The sequence below is a fragment of the Monopterus albus genome, unplaced genomic scaffold (genome assembly GCF_001952655.1).
Source record: "Monopterus albus unplaced genomic scaffold, M_albus_1.0 scaffold18.1, whole genome shotgun sequence".
NCBI lineage: Eukaryota > Metazoa > Chordata > Actinopteri > Synbranchiformes > Synbranchidae > Monopterus > Monopterus albus.
Genome location: NW_018127898.1, coordinates 2,034,410 through 2,044,267, shown reverse-complemented (window position 1 = coordinate 2,044,267; position 9,858 = coordinate 2,034,410).

Sequence of the window (9,858 nt, the reverse complement as noted above, 5' to 3'; positions counted from 1 at the left end):
CTAACAGCTTTTCTTAAATTAAATGGGAGTAATCTTATTCCTCATCCACATGCATCCACACACACTTGACTGAAGCTGCAGAGCATGTGAAAGTGTAGTGGTGGTATCCACAGGCCCAGTCTCTTGGGTCTTTATGATGCTAATGTACTCTCCAGTCTAATAAATCCCTGTAGAGCTGCAAAGAGTAGATCTCATGGCTCACTCCGATCTCCACCTTCTTGTCCAACATGCACACAGGCAGTGCTATTACCATAGCAGAAGTGCCAGCCCTGCACCTCCACAGATACCTGGGTGGCTGTTTAGTAACAAAGAAATGGGAAGGTTTGGGGAAAATCAAACAGGAAGGTGCAAGTTAAGAGATGTCATAGTTGCATACTATTAGTGCCCCACAGTGAGGCAAGGCGGAGTAAGACAAATACAAAGATGCAAATTTAGTAAAAGTAAAAAGTTTTTAATCTTAATGTTCAACTAGAAGTCAGCAAGGTGATCCATTCATAGCCGAGGATGGCGCAGGGAGAAATGAAACTTCTCCTTCAACGAGAGCCCCCCCTCCAAAAAAAAAAAAGAAAAAAAAAAACATCCCTCCCTCAGTTTTCTTCTGGCTGCTGGGCTCTGCGTCCTCGCTCCCTCCTTCCCAGGGGACCAGGGTGTCAGTCAGCTTGAAGCCCATGGAAGAGAGGTGAGATTTTCTTTTTTTTTTTTGGATAGATTTATCTCTTTTTGTCAGAGGGGATGTGGAGAAAACTTTTATGCACACTGAGTGACATTGTGAAGTTGGTTAAAGGTTTATGTGTGGTGTCTTGAATTAAAACTTGCTGATATTACTTACTGATCCATCTTCCTCCGTTAAGATGCCGTCAGTCACAGTCGGCGTTATGATCTTTCCTGCCTGGGCCGCTCACTGGACATCCTCCCCCGATAGGCAGACCGGAACTCACACCAAACTCACACCGGCTTTTACCACATGGAAACGGGATAATTGTTTATAGCGTCAACAAGACCTGATGGGCCTATTAAAAAGTCTCATATTAATATGATAACATAACATTGATTTTAGATCCATAAATCATCAACACTGCAGATTTAAGTTTATTCTAAACTTTTGGTGGGACCTCTGAAATACTGATCAATTTAACAATTATATTCTAAAATTATTTACATTTTTACAAGAATTTGTCAGCACGCAGATTGTGTATTTTGGTACTTGTTTCCAGTCCATGCTACATATTACAACTCACATAAGCATTGCCACCACTCCTCTTCTCCTCACATTCTCTCACTAACTCGGTCTCCACACCTTTGCCACGCACTCCCTGTCCTTCTTCATTCCCACCTCTCCTGCCCCTTTTTATTTCTGCCGTTTCTTTGTCCATCTTCCTCTACATATTTAATACTCTTCGCTGACTCCTCTCAACCTCTCGTGCCTCTATTCCTGAAAGAAAAGGAGCTCAAATTGGCTGGAGAGATGAATAATGTCTCCACCATTAACAGTGGCATGGACAGATCAGTCTTTTCATGTGTATGAAGGTGAAGAGATGAGCTGCAGCAGAGGTGAGGACTGGGTGGTGGTGGAGGGGTGGTCTGTGGTCGGGGTCTTTATTGTTCTTTCTAACTTTGCTCAGACTGCAGCAGAGTAAGAAGGAAAAGAGAGAGAGGACATTTACTGAAGATAGCCTGCAGTCGGTAAGATGATTGTTGAGGAAAGTGTGGTTTTGTCTGTGAGCATGCATGTGAGCTGAAGGTCACAAGTTTTCACCTGTCTTTATCACAGAAATTTTGAATTTTAAAATCAGGACAAATCTATGAAAATACAATTGAATCTTTCACATTTGGGCCTTTTGAAACAGGCATCAAAGGTATATATTTTTGCAAGTTATAACAATATCCTCTAACATCATGAAAAATAAATCATAAACCAGTCCATCTTTTAAAAAAATTATTAAAGAAATTAACTTTTGCAGCAAAATAAATCTCATGTTCTTACAGTAATTTCTTCCCAGGTGCTATTAAGGAGGGTATTTCCTCCTAAATGGCCAGTAGGGGGAGGTAGTGATCCACAACACCGCCCTACACAGTTGAGGCAGAATACAAACAAGGCCTGACTGACATGTCTTAGCTGTGAAAATGAATATGTTGTTTGTAATTGTGGTGAATGTCATCCGCCGACAGTAAGAGCATCTGGTGCAACCTCTGTAAAATTAAGTCATACTGTCATCTCTAAATTCCACTGACAGCCTGTCTGGCTACATAATATACAAACTGTTGTTCAACTGTTTGAATGATCAGAGACGAAGCACAAATACTGCAAGATCTTTTAGGGACTGCGAGTTACTTGAAGAGGTGTTAAATTAAGTGTATCATTATTAAGATAAATAATACATCTGACAAAGAATTTGTCACATTTTGAAGGTTAACCACTCCATCCTTTTCCATGGCGGCTTATGAGAGTGATGAGTCCTGTATCAGGTCCTCAGTGTAGGTTTTTCAGACTTGAAATTTATCTTGAGTAGGACCTCAAATGATGAAAAAGACTGTCATCCCTGACAACCAAAAAGCCATGAAAATTACTGACTAACTAATGGTCTGGCCCCCAGGTTTCATTCTAGCCTAAGCCGCCAAGATCTATTTGTTCTTTTGCTGTGTTTGTTTCTCTATCTGCCAGTTCATCCATCCAGCAATCCGCTCATCCGTTCATCCATCCATCTTGCAAATCCTCTTCATTTCATTTGGCGCTGTTGTGAGGGAGAGGCTGTTTCAGTGAACTTAACAATCTGAAGGTCGCAAAGATTTGACTTTTTTCCCTCCATACCTCCCTGAAAAGCAGCATAGATTATACAGCCTACAGCTGTTATCACATTTATGCCCTTCTTCCAGCTTCTTTTTATTCTCATTCTCTCGTCTCCTGCCTTTCAGAGACCTGAAGATAACGGCACGCCACATGACGCCATTGTCCTCCCTCTCCTTCTCGTAGGTGGAGATTTAAAGTTCTGTTTTAAAACTGCCACTGCACCAATCCTACTTAACCCCCCCCCTCTACTTCTCTTGTCTCCCCCTTCCTCCTGAGTATACTACCTAACCCTTCTGAACTTCAGTCAGAGTTACTGAAGACCCAGAGTACACTGGGGAGTCAGCTACACCACTGAGAGAGAGACAGAGATAGACAGAGACTTAGCTGCCTGCTCTTCTACTACTCTCTCTGGTAATAAGAAAAGTTTCTGTTCTTCTCTGAGGTACAGCAGGGAGATAAAACTAGGGATCACTTACACTCACAAGCACTTTTGTGCACACTCGCATTTATATATATGTATGTGTGTGTGCTCAGAAACATACTCTCACACAAGATCTTGGAGAAGCGCCAACAGAGCATGAATTCAGAGATACGTAGATGAGGAAGACACAAAATGGAAACAAACTTGCACTCCCACGCATGCAGGCATCACTCTCGGATATATAAAACTCTTTTACACAAACTTGTGTGGACAAAGAGAACCAAAATACAAGAGAAGAGAAAAAGAAACAAGTTTAGTCTGTAAACGACTCCAAAACCTGATTCGAATTAGAGGGCGATTTCCACAAAGGTCAATGTATTCAGCTGATATCCTAAGAGGAGGAAATTTAATACCCCTTTTTGGTTGAATTAATTAATTATAATATTAGGCTAGCTCTGGGGGCCCTTTTCTTCAGTGATTAAGTGAGCACATATCTTTAAAAGACTGTGTTGGTCTCTGGGGCCCCGGGCTTCTGAACCTTGGGGTGAAACACGGAGAGATGTATTATACATGAAAGCACGGAGAAACAGACCAGCCCGCTCACCTCCATGGCAAGACACACCATGTTCCTTATTTAGATCTTTAATAATACTTCTGTTTTTCTTTCAGAGGCACTTTGCTGTCACCTCTTCATCCAACTCTGGTCAGTTCAGTGTTCAGCTCACCATGACTTAAGTTTAAATGTCCAAGAAAACTAGTTAGTTCTCTTTCCTACAGTTGGCCACCTGGCCTGCATCTTTGCACGTGTGTCAAGTATTTAGTAAGTATCCAGTTGGCCTGTGTATTTAGATCCTTAAGGATGCCGAAGTATAAACACACATCATGACAACTACAAATCCTGAAAGAAATGGAAATATCAGGAGCAAAATGTATTCAGGTGTCAAAAGTGAAAGTACTCGTTATGCAGAATGATCCCTTTCACGGTTTTAAATTATTGATGCATTAACCTTTAAGCAGCATTTTAATGTTGCAGGTCATCCAGGTGATGCTGAGATTAAATACATAGTATATGGGTATATATATATTTTAAATCCTATTTTGCTTTATATATGATCTGCCCCATTTTATTACTAGTTTGTCACACCTGCAGCACTTTGAACTGATCTAGGAGATATGAAATGTACTATACAAATAAGATTCTGTCTTATTTTTTTGAACCCATCTTATTACCAATATGACTATTTAGAGTCACTCGGACCATTACCATTACCAACTGCAACATTACAACAAATGCAATAAAAAGCCCTGTACAAATGAAATAGATTTAATTAAACCTATCTTTGTTTAGTGCATGTGCTGACCCAAGGATAAACCTCCTAGCTGTCAGCTATATATGTGTGTGTGTGTGCACTAGTGTGAGCAATGGGCCTTTAACATGACGTGTAAAAAGGTTGTTACTTAATGGCCGTTTTTCTTTCTAACAGAGGCTGAAGATGGAGACACGGAGGAAGGATAGCGACAACAAGAAGTTGATGACAGATGAGATGCTGCTTGGAGCGTGTGTATAAGTAAGAAATAAGCAATAAGTACATGTGGAATAAAGTTACTGCCTGCATACAACATCCACTTCCTTACATAAGTGTTGTGGTGCAAAATCCATGAGTGTTTGTGCTCTCCTTCTTCAGTACACACACACACACACACACACATAATCATAGGCGTCGTACCCACACTGCCTGACCCCACTAAACATGCAGGTAGAATTAATTATTCCTTCCTGATCTAACGAACGCAGCGCACTGATTGGACACCCTGAGGGTACGAGGGCGCTATTTTAAAAACACTTTCTGGTCATGAATTTTAATCACTTCAAATGTATTGATAAATTATTAATTAAGTGACTTTAAGTGATGCCAGGTGGGCATAATTTCAGAAGGATTAGTAAAATGCTTTTGGGGGTGAAGTGCTGTGATGTGAAAGCAGAGCCAAGGAGCCTGTTATTTTTCTATTAAAGCAACCGTTTTATTTTAAAAGGAAAAAGTGTTCAACAGTCTACTGGGCTTGTTTGGTCAGGCAGAAAGGATCCGCAATTTTGCAAAAATGAAGACTATTATTCATTCTTTGTTTTATTCCAGGGCTCTGTAGGGCTCTAGTAGTAGTAGTAGTAGTAGTGGTAGTAGTAGTCTTCACAGAATAACATTTTTTTTGCTGGATAGAAAAGCTTCTATTTGGTTATTGGAACCTTAGTACATACATTTTGGAATTACACTTCAGCATTTTAAGGTAGTTTATCTGATTCTTACAAAAAAAAAAAAGAAAAGACAACCAACAGTTGTTGTCCTCAAAGTTACAACAGGCAAACTCTGCATATTTTTACTGGAATATACAGCATAAATTCCTCCTAATATTGCTAATATTAGGCTAATAATCAAAAGCAAGACTGAATATGTACATGACTTCTGCTGGCACCCGACAGATTTTGAATAAAAATACATTACGCTTAAGTGTGGGTTAAGTGTGTGTTCGGCACATGCCTGCCTGTTCTATAGGTTAACCTGCCGAACAAGACCCGAGCAGGAACAGCACAAATTACAAATTACCTCCCTTATTAGGCCTGACCCCAAATTTCCTTTCATGAATATTCATTATGCTGGCCGCTCGGCACGCCAAGAAATGAATTTGCCCTCTCCTCAGAGTGGACTGTGAATAAGGAATGATTAATGGAATTCTGCATGGTATGAATCCATCATTCCTTGGATGGAGGCTGGTCTGGTAATAAGGATCCAATTAGAGCCACAGTCGGTGGGACACAGCAGGACACACTGCAAGAGGGACCCGATAACACCTGCACACTCACACACATACATGGATTCACACTTACAAACACATTCACTTTTGCATTTTTTAATCTCTAAACTTCATTACAAGAAAGTATAACTAGCATAAATGTACAAATTCACTGCAAGAAGACGTAACTTTTCTCCCTCCCTTTGCTCCAGCTCTCTCCCTGCCGGCAGAGTTTTGGGTGGCACAGAGAAGCTACCCCTCCACCTTTTTCTCCCAGTCCACTTCTCCTCTCAGCAGGGCTGTTTTAGCTCTACCAGCACCTCCACCTTTCCTGGTTAATTTCATGTTCTGGTGCATCCTGAGACAGCTCATCCTACTGCCAAATATTTGTGTTGGGAGACCAGCTAATCTGGAACTGGGTACATCCTCCTGTCCACATGTGCGCACACACACACCGGCACATGCAGGGTTATCAGTGCACAAGCTGGTTTTTGTGTGCTTGTGTGTAGCTGTGTATGCAAATGAACACGCAGCTGCTGATACCACTGTGTATCTTCTACGCTTTTGACCGGTGTATCGACTGTTTGGCCAAGTTATAGAAGATTAATAGTGCAGCCATGTTTACTGCTGAAGTGCTACTGCTGTGTTTACCAATGAATGAATGTGTGACAAGATGGAGGGAGAAACCCATAAAAAGGAAGAGAGTTTTAACTGTCTTTCAAAAACTGGTTGAGTTAGTCCTTACTTTCAGTTTGTGTAAGAGGACTGTGTAAATGAAATTTATTGTTCTGCCAAGTCCATCTTAATTGAAAATAACCCATGTTTCACCTGTGGCCAATGTAAATTCCACTTCCTGGAACATCTTTATTGTCCGTTCATCTATTTTCCTGTGTCCTCTTTCCTCTCCCTGGCTTTAATGAGGTGTTCTGTTCCTCTGCCTCATAAACTAAAACCTTTTAGATGAATTACATCTCCTTAGAATTCATCTCCAGCACCCTGACTTCTTTTCCTCTTTTATGATTGTATTTAATCCACATCACATCTTTATTCAGAGCAAATACATACGTATGACAGAGAAGGGAAGAAGAATGTTTCGGTGCAGGTAGAGAGACATGGAGACATGCCAGCGTGGCTCAGCCTGCTCTTTGATGATATCCTCGATAAGACTTTTAGCTAATTACTGATTGCTGCCTCTGAATGCAGCTTCACTGAAGAGAAAGGCAATGAACCTGCCTGCTAGCTCAATAGAGAGGCACCAAGAAAAAAGAAAAGGGACACGGCCGTTGAAAGAAAGACAGATTAACATTTGTTCTTTTACATGCCTCCCTCTGCCACACACACACACACACACAATAACTTTGCTTATACTAATTAACAATTAGCAAAGACTGGTTGGCTAATTGTGTTATTGCTCCTAATCAAGAGGCTAATTACCAGAATGTCAATTTAGATTTAATTACTAAGTGCTTTGTTAATTCCCATTGAGAATAAGTTACCCCTTCTCTCTCTCTCTCTCTCCCTCTCTCCCACCCCCCTCTCCTTTATCCCCCCCCCTCCACGTTCCATGTTGAACCTTTGGTGTGTTCTGAGGTCCTGTGTTAGGATTTGTGGGAGTGGATAAATACAGAGATAAATGAGGCAAGGTGTTTGAGCAGGGGGACCAAGAGGCAGAAGCATTAATGAACAGCTTTTACCGCCGGGCCTCCAATTAGCCAACTCTCTCCCGCCAACATCACAGAAAGGCAAGATCCACTAAGATCCACTCAGCCAGCCCCCCTCCACCTCTCCCAACATCTACACCACCAACGCCTACCCACCGCCCTCTCACAGCGGCTCCTGGCATTCCTCTGACATCCACTGCACCGAGTCCTCTACCACCAACACTGAGTTTGAATAAGCAGGTGTATCTGATGCTGCTATTAATGCGTTTATATTACCCTTTTCACATATAAAGTCTAAGTTTATAACCTTTGAGCTTTGTGATGGACATACCTGTTTGAACTGAAGCAGGAAGAATACATTTTGATAGTCTTGTAATACTGTAATGAGATTTCAATGAAAACCTTTGCAACTACAATCATCATCATCGTCATTCTCATCGCCATTGTCATTCTCATCACCATTATATCCATCAAACTAGAAGAGGACAAGGGTTACAAAGTGTTAAAAATACCAATATGTCAAAATCATAATTATTGTATTTTGAAAGATAAAGCCAACCTGTAAATGAATGCCTTTTATTATGTTATTACTTTTGTTCACTTTCTTTCCTTACATATCTTTGACTTTCACAGTTGTAATAAAAAAATGTGCAATGTGCTTCTTTTCTTTATCCTTGTTTTTTCTAACTTTTAAAAGGGTCTTAAATGATTTTTTAATTAAAACTGTCTTCATCTTTTCTTTAAAGTTACAGGTTCATGTTCACATATATAATAATAAAAGCTCTTTTACTTATTTATTTTACTTTGCTGTGTTTCCATCTTTACCAGTGGTTTCCTCTTTCCTGTTTCTTTCCCAATTCTCTTTTATAAACTACAAGGCTTTACCTCACAACTCAAGGCCTCTGACATGCATTCAATGGCAACTGCTTGTCTCTGTGTCTTAGACAAAGCAAGAAAAGCACACACATACATAGGTTACCTAATCACTTTTTCTATTATTCTCTAAAAGAAAACCATTTATTCATATACTTATTTATTGTTGCCTACTATGCTTCTGGTTGCAAATGTTGCTTATCTGCTACCTGTATCTTTATGCAGGCATCCTGGTCAACCACTGTTTGGTGCTGTTGTCTTACTATTATTCATCCCTTGGACTACTGCTCAGAATGGAAGTGAAAAAATACTGTGCACACACACACATAAACACACATGCACATCTCTGTCTCAAAAGAGCGAGCGCTTTCACTCTCCTCTCTAACTGCCTGGCTCCTCATACTCCTGCCAAAATACCATAAGACAGGGTATAATATATATAATTATCCCCACTTACATTAGCCATTATGCCAGTGGAGCATTGCCTGCAGAATGACACACGACCTGTCAAGACTTCATTCACGCCATTAATAAGCGTCATTAGTGTCTGCTTTGAATACCCCTCTTGCACACTGCAGTCATTTCAACATGTCATAGATTTTAATTTGAGGGTAAAAATAGCTGTGAGGATATTATGCACTCTCCCAGCCAGTCTTTGTGGTCTTCTGATGGGGAAGAAGTTCACAGTGTGACCTTGGATTTTTGTCTTTCTTGGAATTAAAGCCATAACTGTTCTTCAGTGCTCTGGGCCAGCTACTAGCAGCAAGGCTGCTACGCTTAATGCGCTCCTTCCTTTGTCATGTCCATCAACAGCATTCAGAATCATTATTTTGTCACACATTACTTTGAGACATTTGGCCATCATCTTATGGAGCCTTAGACAAACCGGGTTAACTGCCCTAAATTATATTTAAAAAAACCCAGCTTCAAATACCTGGGCGTCCACATCAGTGAGGACCTCACTTGGACACTTAATACCACACAGCTGGTCAAGAAGGCCCAACGGTGGCTGTACTTCCTGAGGAGGCTGAGGAGGTTTGGCATGTTGCTTAGGATCCTCAGCAACTTCTACAGCGGCATCGTCAAGCGCATCTTGACCAGCTGCATCACTGTCTGGTATGGCAGCACTACTGCTATGGACCGCAAGCGCCTGCAGAGAGTGGTAAAGACTGTGGAGAAGATCACCAGGACTCCACTGCCCTCTCTGCAGAGCATTTACCACCGCAGGGTGCGTAGGAAAGCTGCCTCCATCCTCAAAGATCCATCCACCCCCAGCACGGACTGTTCACCTCCCTACCCTCTGGCCGGAGGTTCAGAAGTGTGAAATG